We start from the raw sequence: 10,555 nt of genomic DNA on the forward strand, positions 1-10,555 counted from the left end.
GTTTGGGCTGGGAGAGAGCAAAAAAAGAAGAGTATCATATGAGGCAACTCTGCCAAAATTAATATATTCTATTATCAATCCCACCTCAGGACTAGCAAGCCAGGATTTGGAGGCACTTCATATGTCTTTCAGATAATAAATATACAAAATTATGAAGAAAAAACCCTAAAATCACAGCTCCCTTGGGTGGCCATTCCTAGGAACCCTTTGGTACCTTGTGCTGTGACAAAGTTTCAGGTACAATCTGCAGTCCCTGGAGGAATGTGCAAGCCCTCTGCATGGCCAATGCCATGGAGAGCTTCTGGAACTGACGGAAAGATGAGCCTCTCTGTTCCTCTCCGTGGGACCAGATGTGATCAGTTCAATTTCACTGGGTCTCAAAGGTAGTTCCACAATGTCCCATCCATGCTAAGTCAACAGTATGCACAATAGGACAATACTGCCTAGAAAACCATATAGTTCACATAGTTTTTCCAGTATTAAGACATAACACAGATCAGTTGAGAAGCATCCAGGTGGTAGATCAATAAAAGACATTGCATGCAAGAGCAATGAAAATCCTGTCCATTCCCCTTCTGTGGGTTTATTGTGGTGACTGATGATTAGCAAAGTGTTGCTTTCCACCACAAACTCTGCTGTTGAAGTTTTATTTAAAACTAAAGATGGAGATATGTTTGGGTGAGACTAATGGAGACCACTGAGTGGCATGAAACTGAGTAAGACAAAGTGAGTGTGAGTGAGACAAACTGGGTGAGGCAAATGGCAAACAGAAAGCAGAATAAAGAAAAGGTCAGTAGTAAGATTTTCTTAGCTGTACTAAGAATTGTGACAGAACATTAAACAAATACACTGTCCAGACAACCTGCTTCTCCAAAACACAGGGGAAATAACAGGCCAAAGCTCAAATACCAAAAAAAGATGTTCAGGTCCTCCTTCACAGCTTCTTGAACATGTGCTGATGTGTGGTTTATTGTAGAATGTGTGAAATGCTTGGTTTTGCAGCTGGCTGGAATAGGTGATATTTTTTCTCAGAGGAAATGTCTTTTTTTTTTTTTTTTTAATTTGAATATATAGTTTACCAATCTGGGAAACTGAGCACTTTTCTTTCTGCTCTCTAATAAGAGAAAAATACAACAAAGCACTTCAAAGTAGGTAGACACTATCAGCCAAAAATAAAGCAAACAAGCAAAATTCCAAATGCCCATAAACAAAAAGATGTGAAAGGAAGAGTTTTGGCTTCTCTTATCATTTCAGATGCCTTCAATGCAAAGTCTAAAGAAAATGTCACTTTTGCTTAATTCTTTTGTTGCTTATGCCTCTCAGATAGGTTTCTATTACCTCCAGTGAGAAGCTATTCTGCAATTACATTGATCTCAGTGTTTTCTATTAAGCTGTGCATCTTGAAATTCATACCAAATATCTTTTATCAGGATAAAATCCCATTTCTTGTAGTTATGCCTCCTACAATCATGATAACCAGCTCTTCTTCCACCTGCACAGATTATTGTTGTTTCCCTCCTTTAGTCATCATTTAAATCATTTTGGACTAGCTTACATTATGGAAATTTGCACTAGTATAATTGCATCAAAACAGTACTCCAGCACAAGCTTTAATATGAGTGAATAAAGAAAGAAAAAATTCAGCACAGCACAATTTGGGAAAGTCTGTTTAGGTACTGGAAGAACATCACCTCAGCCAATATTTTTTTCCTATTCTTTGGATTACTTCTGTTTTTCATTTCCAGTGACAACTGTGATTAAATTAAGCAGCTCTCACTGTGTCTGCAACCCAAACTTTGTGCTGTTGTGCTCATACTGAGCAAACGGAAGTGACTGTTAGTGGGGAAGGCTGAAACAGAACTCCTGAAGGTGTTTGCAAAACTGACAAAGAAACCGTTTTCTTTCTGGCTGATAATTTTTAACCTGTCTGCCAATTTAAATTATTAATAACTTCATTATAGTAAAATTCTCGTGTCTGTTCTATAAAATACAGTTTCAATACCAGAGCATGCAACATTCGATTTGCTAATTATTGTATTCTAGGATTGGCACACAATATAATGCACTGATGGAAAACGACAATCATTAATTACTGCATTTAGTCCAAAATTACAATCAGTAATTACTGCTCTGAGACTCAATTTCATTCAACAATATTTGGAATTAGTTCTTCCTCAAAGCAGGGCAGCTTTTCAGGAGTATTGCTGTGTTTGCATCTAAATGAGTCCATGTAGGTCACTACAGATCTGCATTATTTGATGGGAGTGATAGAGCAGCACAATGCAATACTGTAACACTTTCCTTCCGTTTGGAGCAGGAATTCTTCATTAAAATCCATTTCCCCATTTTTAAAAAAAGTTAGATAATATAATTATTTTAGAATTAAATAATAGGTATGAAAGCACCTCTCATTTCTCATCCCACTGTGATGCTTTTGGTCCTGATTCTCTGAAGTAAACTTTTGGCAGTGTGTGAGAACTTTTATCAATGACTCAACCAGCAAAAAACCTTCTGAGTTGTCCCTACTGTGAAAAGAGCAGGAGCTTGTTATGGTTGTGTTCTCTTCAAAGGCATCCAGTAGCAAAGCCCCCAAAGCCACAGGGCTGACTGGAGGGCAGTAGTCTCATATTCAGCCACTTGACCAACGAGATTAGTATGGGAACTCATATGGACAATGTTACACAAATTACCTGAGGAAGTTTTTAGAGCCTTTGTGAGTTCAGTGTGAGCCTCGGTTGCATCAGTTACTGGGCAGCTGAGGTAACCTGAAAACAGCAGCCTTTGAAGGAACCCTTTTATTAGATTCATTCAGCAGAGAGATTTGCTGGGCTGGTGTATGAGGTACTGCAACTTGAAGAAAAACTGGAAAATATAAGAAAAGGAAAGGGTAGTTGTTTTAAACAGCTGTGATTTGAAGTGAGGGCCAAAGAGATGGAAAAACACAGGAGACACCCCTTGCCAAAATGTTTGTTCCAAGAACAGCATCAAACACTGACAGAATGAATCCTTATTTAAATAAAATATGTACAAAGAAAATGAGAGAAGGAAAAGACCCACAATGAAAGAGACTTGTGAAAATCCAGGATAAGTCCTAAAAACAAGCATAGTCATTTTCCTACAGGACCCTCAAGTAAGTTACAGGTCAGCAAAATCTTTTGATACTAGGGTACTAGAGAGACCAGTACCCACTAATGAGCAGACAGGAAACAGGCGTGTTATCGATTTGCAAATGCTAGTGAGGGAGAAAGCAAAGGTTGTTCGAGTTGTTCGAAGCTCATTGTATGGGACCAGAAAGGTCTAGGACTTCGGAGATGTTCTTCTTAGATGTCCCCATATTTGAAGTCTGTTACAGCTGTCTCTGGTGTGTTTAGCTGATGAAGACATCACTGTCATGAACATGCATTTTTGTCCAGGTAAAGATAATACAGACAGTATAGGCCAAAGGCAGGCACAGCCCTCTGGCTCTAAGGAGTAGTGGACAGAAGAGAAGGTTAGCACAAGAAACTGGAAACTCCCAATAAAGTCAGAGTTACAAGTCAGTCTCAACATGTGTTTCCCAGGACTCAGGTTACTTGTGCAGCATTGATCAGTCGGCTGAAAATGAGCTGATCTTTTGGCCACTGACCTTTGCAAGCTACTGCAGAACCTTGAATTGAAGCTGTATGGGGTACTCTTTGGCACTTACACTATAGGAATAAAGAAAAGGAAGGCTAAAAAACGCCACAAAATTTACTCTGCAGGGGAAAACTGCTATAGGAGTTGGCAAGAATCTTAATAAGGGGTTGCAGAGTGCTCCATCAATGTGAGCACCTTAAATTGATGTCCTTATGGTTTGGAAGGCATATACGATCAGCTGCACTAGAACACTGTTTCTTGTTCCCACGGTTATACCCAGTGATATATCAAATGCAATAATTGCATATTTGAATAATTCATGGGTATGGTAACTTGGCCCAATACAAGTGAATATCAAAACTCTGGTCTCCGAAGTGTTTGGATTCAGATGTAGCAGAGAATCGAAGGTTTACAATTTAAAGGTACAAACCCTGCTTCTCAGGTGTCCTCCATCGTACCCTGTGAGTGCAGTTAGGGAAAAAAATAGGTTTTATTGCAAACTGTTCATTTTTCCACTTAGCTGAGCTTTATCCAGCCTTTTTGAAATATTGGGTAGAAGGCTGAGCTGGAGGGGAAAGGAGAACAGCAGTCAAGTCATTTCCCAACCAAGAAGCAGAGTAAATGAAAACTCAATGCTCTGTCTGGAAAAGTACTAACCACAGCCATGATCAGGCAAAGTTCTCAGGCAGTGTCAATCACCAACTCCTCTGAAATCAGTGAAGCAACACGGATATATGGACAGCCAAGGATTCAGGCCCACTATTACTTATTTAACTCTGCAAATTCTCCTAGCAGAGATGTTTCAATTATTTGCAATTCTAGATGGAGATGCAATGTCACCATTCTGGCAGCTCTGATCTTCTTAGAGCAGAGAGCCTTGGGAATGAACATGCCTATCTCCAAACATCCCTTTGGCTTATTTGAAAAATCCCCTTGTATGATAATGACTTACAAACAGAAGAAATTCTCTTGCACCCCTGGAAAGCTGCAGTTGCACATTCAAGTAATTCTCTTTAGAAAGCAGATTTATTCCATTATTGAGAGACACATTCGGCCTCCAATCCTCTTCAGATATCCCCTTTTTCTTGTGTAAGACAAATCCAGCAGCTGGCTAGCCTGAAGCACCTGTTCTATGCAGAGCAGGGTAACACTTTAAAATCCTCACAGCAATGAGGTGCCTACCATTGAGATTTCCAGCTCTAATGAGGCTCAGTTCTTGAAGCCAACAGACATCTTTTGGTTGATTTGGATGTGCTGTGGACCAGGCCCGTGGTCATTATGGTAGATTCATAAACAGCAGGTTGTTCCAAAACAAAGTTGGTTTTCATTACCTTGATTTCTAAGGAATTGGAAATGATTGGGCCATTAAACCCATGGGCTGTGCAATCAGCTACACATTTGTATTGGCTGGAGAACATTCTCTTTTTCCCTCTACTCTCTTGAAGTATCTCCAGTCATGAGTAGAAGTTTCATCCCATTTTCTGTGACGTATGACAGGTGAATGCTCTCCATGCTTTTTATTCTTTTCTGTGCACTCTTGCACAGTAGACATTTCTCCACCATGGCAGGCTGGATATTGAGAAAGGGAACCAGGCAGGTAGCCCAATGCCTGCTTTGGGAAACTGGGCTCTTACATGCCAGTCTTTAAGAGATTTGGTACTTTCAGAAAGGGGTTTGTTTGAGGGTTTTCTGTCTTATGCTCTTAGCTTACAAGGGCATTATTTGATACAGACTATACAGACCTCATTAGGCAAAATCCCAACAGGAATTCCTGTAGGTCTTGTTCCTGTTACCCATGAAGACCAGTGAAATGCAATTTAGAGAAAAGTGTACAGATGGTCATCAGGAGTAAAAAAAAAAAATCACTCCTGGAGAAGCAGTCCTACTCTTAAACCTGAATAGAGAAATTAATGTCTCAGTAGATGGCTGTGTTGAGGAGTGTGCTAAAGGGCTGTTAATAAAGGCATGTGAACTGGCATCATGGTTATGTCTGGGGTCTTTTCCCTTTCAGCACAGACCCACTTCCTGACAGTCTGACTTCTGGTACTCACCAGGGATTCCTGGAAGTAACTCCAGGGTGATGCTTAGGATTAAAATGCCAATGATTTCTTTTTTCAGACATGCTCTAGAATAAATGAGTTGCCCTGAGGATCACAGGTATCTGGAAAAGTATTGGGCCTGCCCTTCACCTGGGAAAAAAAAAGTAGGCTTTAACAGAGCGATGATGATTTGTGCTACCTAAAGACTTCTTCTGGGGTTTGGTAACTTATGCTTAGGGAGCAGAAATTTTCTACTTTTTGTCCTCAAATCTTTAGAACTGCCTGTGTAATTTTTCCACAAGTCATGTGTGCTGAGTGTGTTCTGTTGATGTGAGAAGTGGTAATGTCACTCTGCTAGGAGTTTTATGGTTCACAGAAGGCAGGATCTGTATTGAGACAGACAGATAGATGGATGTCTAGTGCCTGAACACAATATATTAGAGAGATTGACCCAAAATTTTCAACACTAAAATCCCAAACGATAGACTGAGGGAATCTCATCTGAGAGATTTCAGATGGATTTTATCTCTTTTGTTCTGATTAATACTAGCCTTTAAAAGCATATTGTTCCTGTCCCTTTGCCCAAATAATTGGAGAAGAACAGAGTAAAGAAAGATCAATAGCAAATAAGTAGTCTACATTTTCCTGGGTGTAAATGGAAAGGAGGTTAGACATGCCATACTGGGAAGGGAAGGATACATAGTTAGGGGAGTCTAGTTTGCACCCAGGTAAGGACTGTTCATTGTGACGAAGGAGGAGGTGAATCCTGTTGCTCATGCAGCTGGTGAACACAGCAAAGATAGCAGTGATATTCATGCCCCACCAGCAAGCCAGGCTCAGGGCCACAATGAGAGCTGGGCTCCCTCTGTACGTGAAGGGGAAATGAAAAGGAGCAGAAGTGCTGGGTGATGAGAGCAATAGAGACACCACCCTGCCAAGCTGCCTGCAGAGCCTGGAGCTGCCTCTTAATGAAGGCAAGTGGCTGGTCACAACTGGAGGCGAGCTGTTCCCCATTTGTTTTTGCTCCTCAGAGTGGCATGGATCTGCTCTCCATCGGAATAATCTGATTGAACGAAATGATTCATATTAGCAGGCACATCTGTCTGAGGCCAGAGCAGAACCCTGGTGTTAGTTTAATAAATGGTGTTCATTAAACTCAGCTGAAAATATAATCTGGAGAGACTGATGGGGTGAACAGAGCAAAGAATAAGCAAAAGGAGTTAGCAATTATCAGATGTCATTTGTTCTACTGGTACCGTGGAATTGGGGCTTGTTTGCTGAAATCTTAATTTCATTTTGCTGAGGCAGAATCCATCAGAGAAGCTTATGCTGCAGCTATGATTCCTGTTTGTCAGACCTTGGTAGGGAATGGGATATTTTACTTTCCACCTTTTCTACCAAACAGAGCACTGAAGAAGTACAGACCCCCGCAGAGAGCCCAAAGACAGGAAAGATGAAGGGAGTAACCTTGCATTGGCCATGAAGAGACTGCCGAGTAAATTTCCCAGTGCTGTAATGGAGAGAACATGGGCAGCAGTTTAGGACAGGAACTTTGGATGATTCCAGTGCAGCATGAGTCATAAATCTTCCTAGTATATATATTTCTCATTTGATTTCAGGAGCATTTTACACTCTATAGGGGCTAGTATTTCCACTGGCAAATGTTTCCCACTTTTCACACTCTACAAAGGTGGATTATTCTTGGTGGTGAGGTCAGGGAAACTCTTACAGCTGTGCACTGGTGGTTGTCAAAGGCAGCCCAGGGGAGAAGACACAGGCATTGAGGTGCTCAAGGCAGACCACACATTCAGAGCTCAACCCTGACGGTCCTGGGCTGCCTCCTTCAGGCACGGCTCTCGCCTTGCCAGCTCAGACAGTTCAGTTACATGGCATTAGCATTCCTGGCCGTAAGTCTTCACACAAAACACTGAATCCAGAGGGACTGCTCTTAGGAGGAAAGCTGCCTTTCCCAATTCCTGTTGAGCAGAGACAAGCTTCTTGGGACTGACTTACAGAATGGTCAGCATTTGAAGATTAGCTGGACAACCTGTTTCTTGCTAGTTGTTTTGATTTTGTTTAGATTTAACTTCCCCCCGCAGGTATTCAAATGGTCTTTGGTGTGCTCCAGAGGAGGGCAAGAAAGGATTTTATATTTATAGACTTGCCAGGGCTGCTATCAAGTTCCAGCCAGTCTGAAAAAAAATCAAAAGAATAATGGAGGAGAAGGGAAACCTTGACCTCATAAGCTTTCAGCGTTGATTAGTTTGTTGGTGTCAGGAACCTTTTCTTGTTCGGGGCAGACTAACTGTGAAATAATTTTTTTTTCCTCGATTCTTTAATCTGCCTCCTATATTCCCAAGGGAAAGGAGGAGTCAATATCTGGCTTCCTGGAGTTCTGCTTCAGAGGAAGCAAGTGAATGGACTTGCATAACTGCAGTGAGGGGCTGGTGGGTTGGGTTTTGTTTTCTGGGACTTATTTTCTCAGTGTGCCCTTTGGAAAGAAGCTGAACACTCAATTTCCCTCAAAATTGTGTCAGAATCAGTTGCAGATGTGATCTGCTCTGGAGATGGTTAGAGGTTTTCGTTGCCCTGGTGAGTGCGGAGAGGGAGAAAGAATTGCAGAGCCGAGCAGCATCTTTCTGATATTTGCCCTGGTCTCCACCATCACTAGCAGGCTTCCTTCACAGCCATGGAAGTGGGTGAGACACGCACTCAATTCCACCTCTACCCCATCACCATTCCTCACTCAGGTTAATCCCTAGGTTTTAGGCACAGGGAGGAGCATAAAGGCTCAGGTTAACAGCTCAGGTTAAAATGATGCTGTCATTTATATGAGACTGGTGAGAAACTTGCTGAATTTGCTTGATTCAGCTCTGTGGATCAGGGGACAATAGCATTCCCAACCAGTACAGCTGCAGGCACAAGGAGACAGGGTTCATAAGCGCAGGCTGTCTGAGGTGACAGTGAACCAGAAACCCAAAGGACTGAGACTGATCAGACTCAAATGGATGCAAATGGAATTTGGGATTTATTTTCAATACTCTTTTCAAAGTACACTGAAATAATCTTGTGAACCAGACATCATGGGAATCAGCACATTGGTTTTCAGTGCTTTGAGAAAAAAGTGTTTTGTTTTGGATTTCTTTTTAAATTCTCAGACAAAAAGTTTTAGATTGTTTATTAAGCAATCATAATGTTTGACTGATCACTTGGCATTTTCCACCATGAAAGGCTTTGAAGAAAAATGTGATCCAGCTCTAAATTAGAACCGTATAAATACCTCAGCTATAGCAGTGAAATGAGTCACAGACATAAGTCACATACATAAGTGTTTTCAGAATCAAATTCTGAGATACTAAAATTTGCCAAGGGGTGTGAATTCTTCAGATGGAAACCACTCTAACAATACGGAGGAATTCTTGTCTTATCTTTCTCCAACTTAGAAAGAGTTATCATCTCCCTAGTGAAAAAGTCTTCTTTCAGAAATATATAGAATGTGGCTTCAAGAACATCTGTGGGGTTTTTAACAAAAAATTAATAACATTTAATAATTAATAGAACTTTGTAAGCTTATTGAGTCATCCTAGGATTTAATCAATTTGAAATATTTGGGGCACCAATTTCCACCTTACTGCTCCTTGCTGGAGGTACATTAGAGTTTTAGTGCAATTAAAACGAAGCAGGAAATTTTTTTAGCTAATTGCACTGTGCACCTTGAAGGTAATTTGAAGCTGCAGGCAAAAAAAAAAATTAGAAGCAATTGAGTGTTGCAAGCTGGGAGTATGTGTTCTTGGCTGCGTTCTGATTTAGAGGGGTACAGAGACTAGGTGTTGAACAGGCTTGGCAGAAGAAGAGTGAAATCTTCTCTCCTGGGGAACAGTCCCGGTAAATATCACAGAGAAATAGACCCAAAAGTGTGAGACTTCACATGGAAGATGCCATGCAGGGCAGGAACATGGGTGGGTAAGTATTTTCTGTACTTGGGAAGCCTTGCATGATCATGGGGCACAGGGTGCCACACCTCCCCAGCTATAGGCAGGCCAGGTAGCTCCAGAGTCCAGCCCTGCCACTGGCACAGGACCAGGCTTAGGGTAGTCACTAGGGATTCCAGGCACGGATTTCAGGCTGGGAGAAGAGCTGGGGTCTTCTCTTTTCTTGAACACAAACCCACACAAGCATGACTCCAACATGTCCTTCCTGTACCTGGTGAGCAACTACAGACCAAATTCTCCTCCCACCATGTCTCATGGCAGGTACTTGATCCCCAGGTAGGGTGTATCGGGCAACCTACTAGGAGGTCAGAGGCAGCTTAATCATACCTGCTGAGATTCATGCTCTGGGCTTGATTAGAGTCTTGTGTCTGGTGGGGAAAGAAAGAGGGGAGTGGACATGGCATGTCTATCTGTCAGCCACAGAAACAGGAGAGTGCAGCATTGGGTTTCTCAGCGTTTTGATAAGCTCTTGTCAATCTATAAAGAGAAAAAGCAGAACTAGCAAAGACAGGCTACAGAGGCTTTCTTACAGCTTCCCAATTAGACTTAGTTCTCAACCATGTGCATTTTTTAAATTAAATTGTTGGTACAATGCTCAGGAGATAGAAAACTCCTTGAGGCCCCCTTGTAATAAAGAACCTTTCATTATGTGCAGAAAGGCAGCTACCAAGCTTAATTTCCTCTTCCACCTAAAGTTCACCAGCAGCAAAAGCAGGAGTGAGCACTCTGAGGCAGGAGAAATGCTCCTGTTGGCATAGGACCCACTGAGCAGGAGGAAAAGAGGCTTTGCTGGAAAAGCAGCCGTATAACATTCATTTCACCTTTACATCACTGCCATTCTGTTTCCCAAAGTTACCTGAGTTCATTGCACTGATCTTTGCCTGCAAAACTCTTGTTGGCAAAACATAG

Source organism: Acanthisitta chloris, unplaced genomic scaffold (assembly GCF_000695815.1).
Source record: "Acanthisitta chloris isolate BGI_N310 unplaced genomic scaffold, ASM69581v1 scaffold1176, whole genome shotgun sequence".
NCBI classification, from domain to species: domain Eukaryota; kingdom Metazoa; phylum Chordata; class Aves; order Passeriformes; family Acanthisittidae; genus Acanthisitta; species Acanthisitta chloris.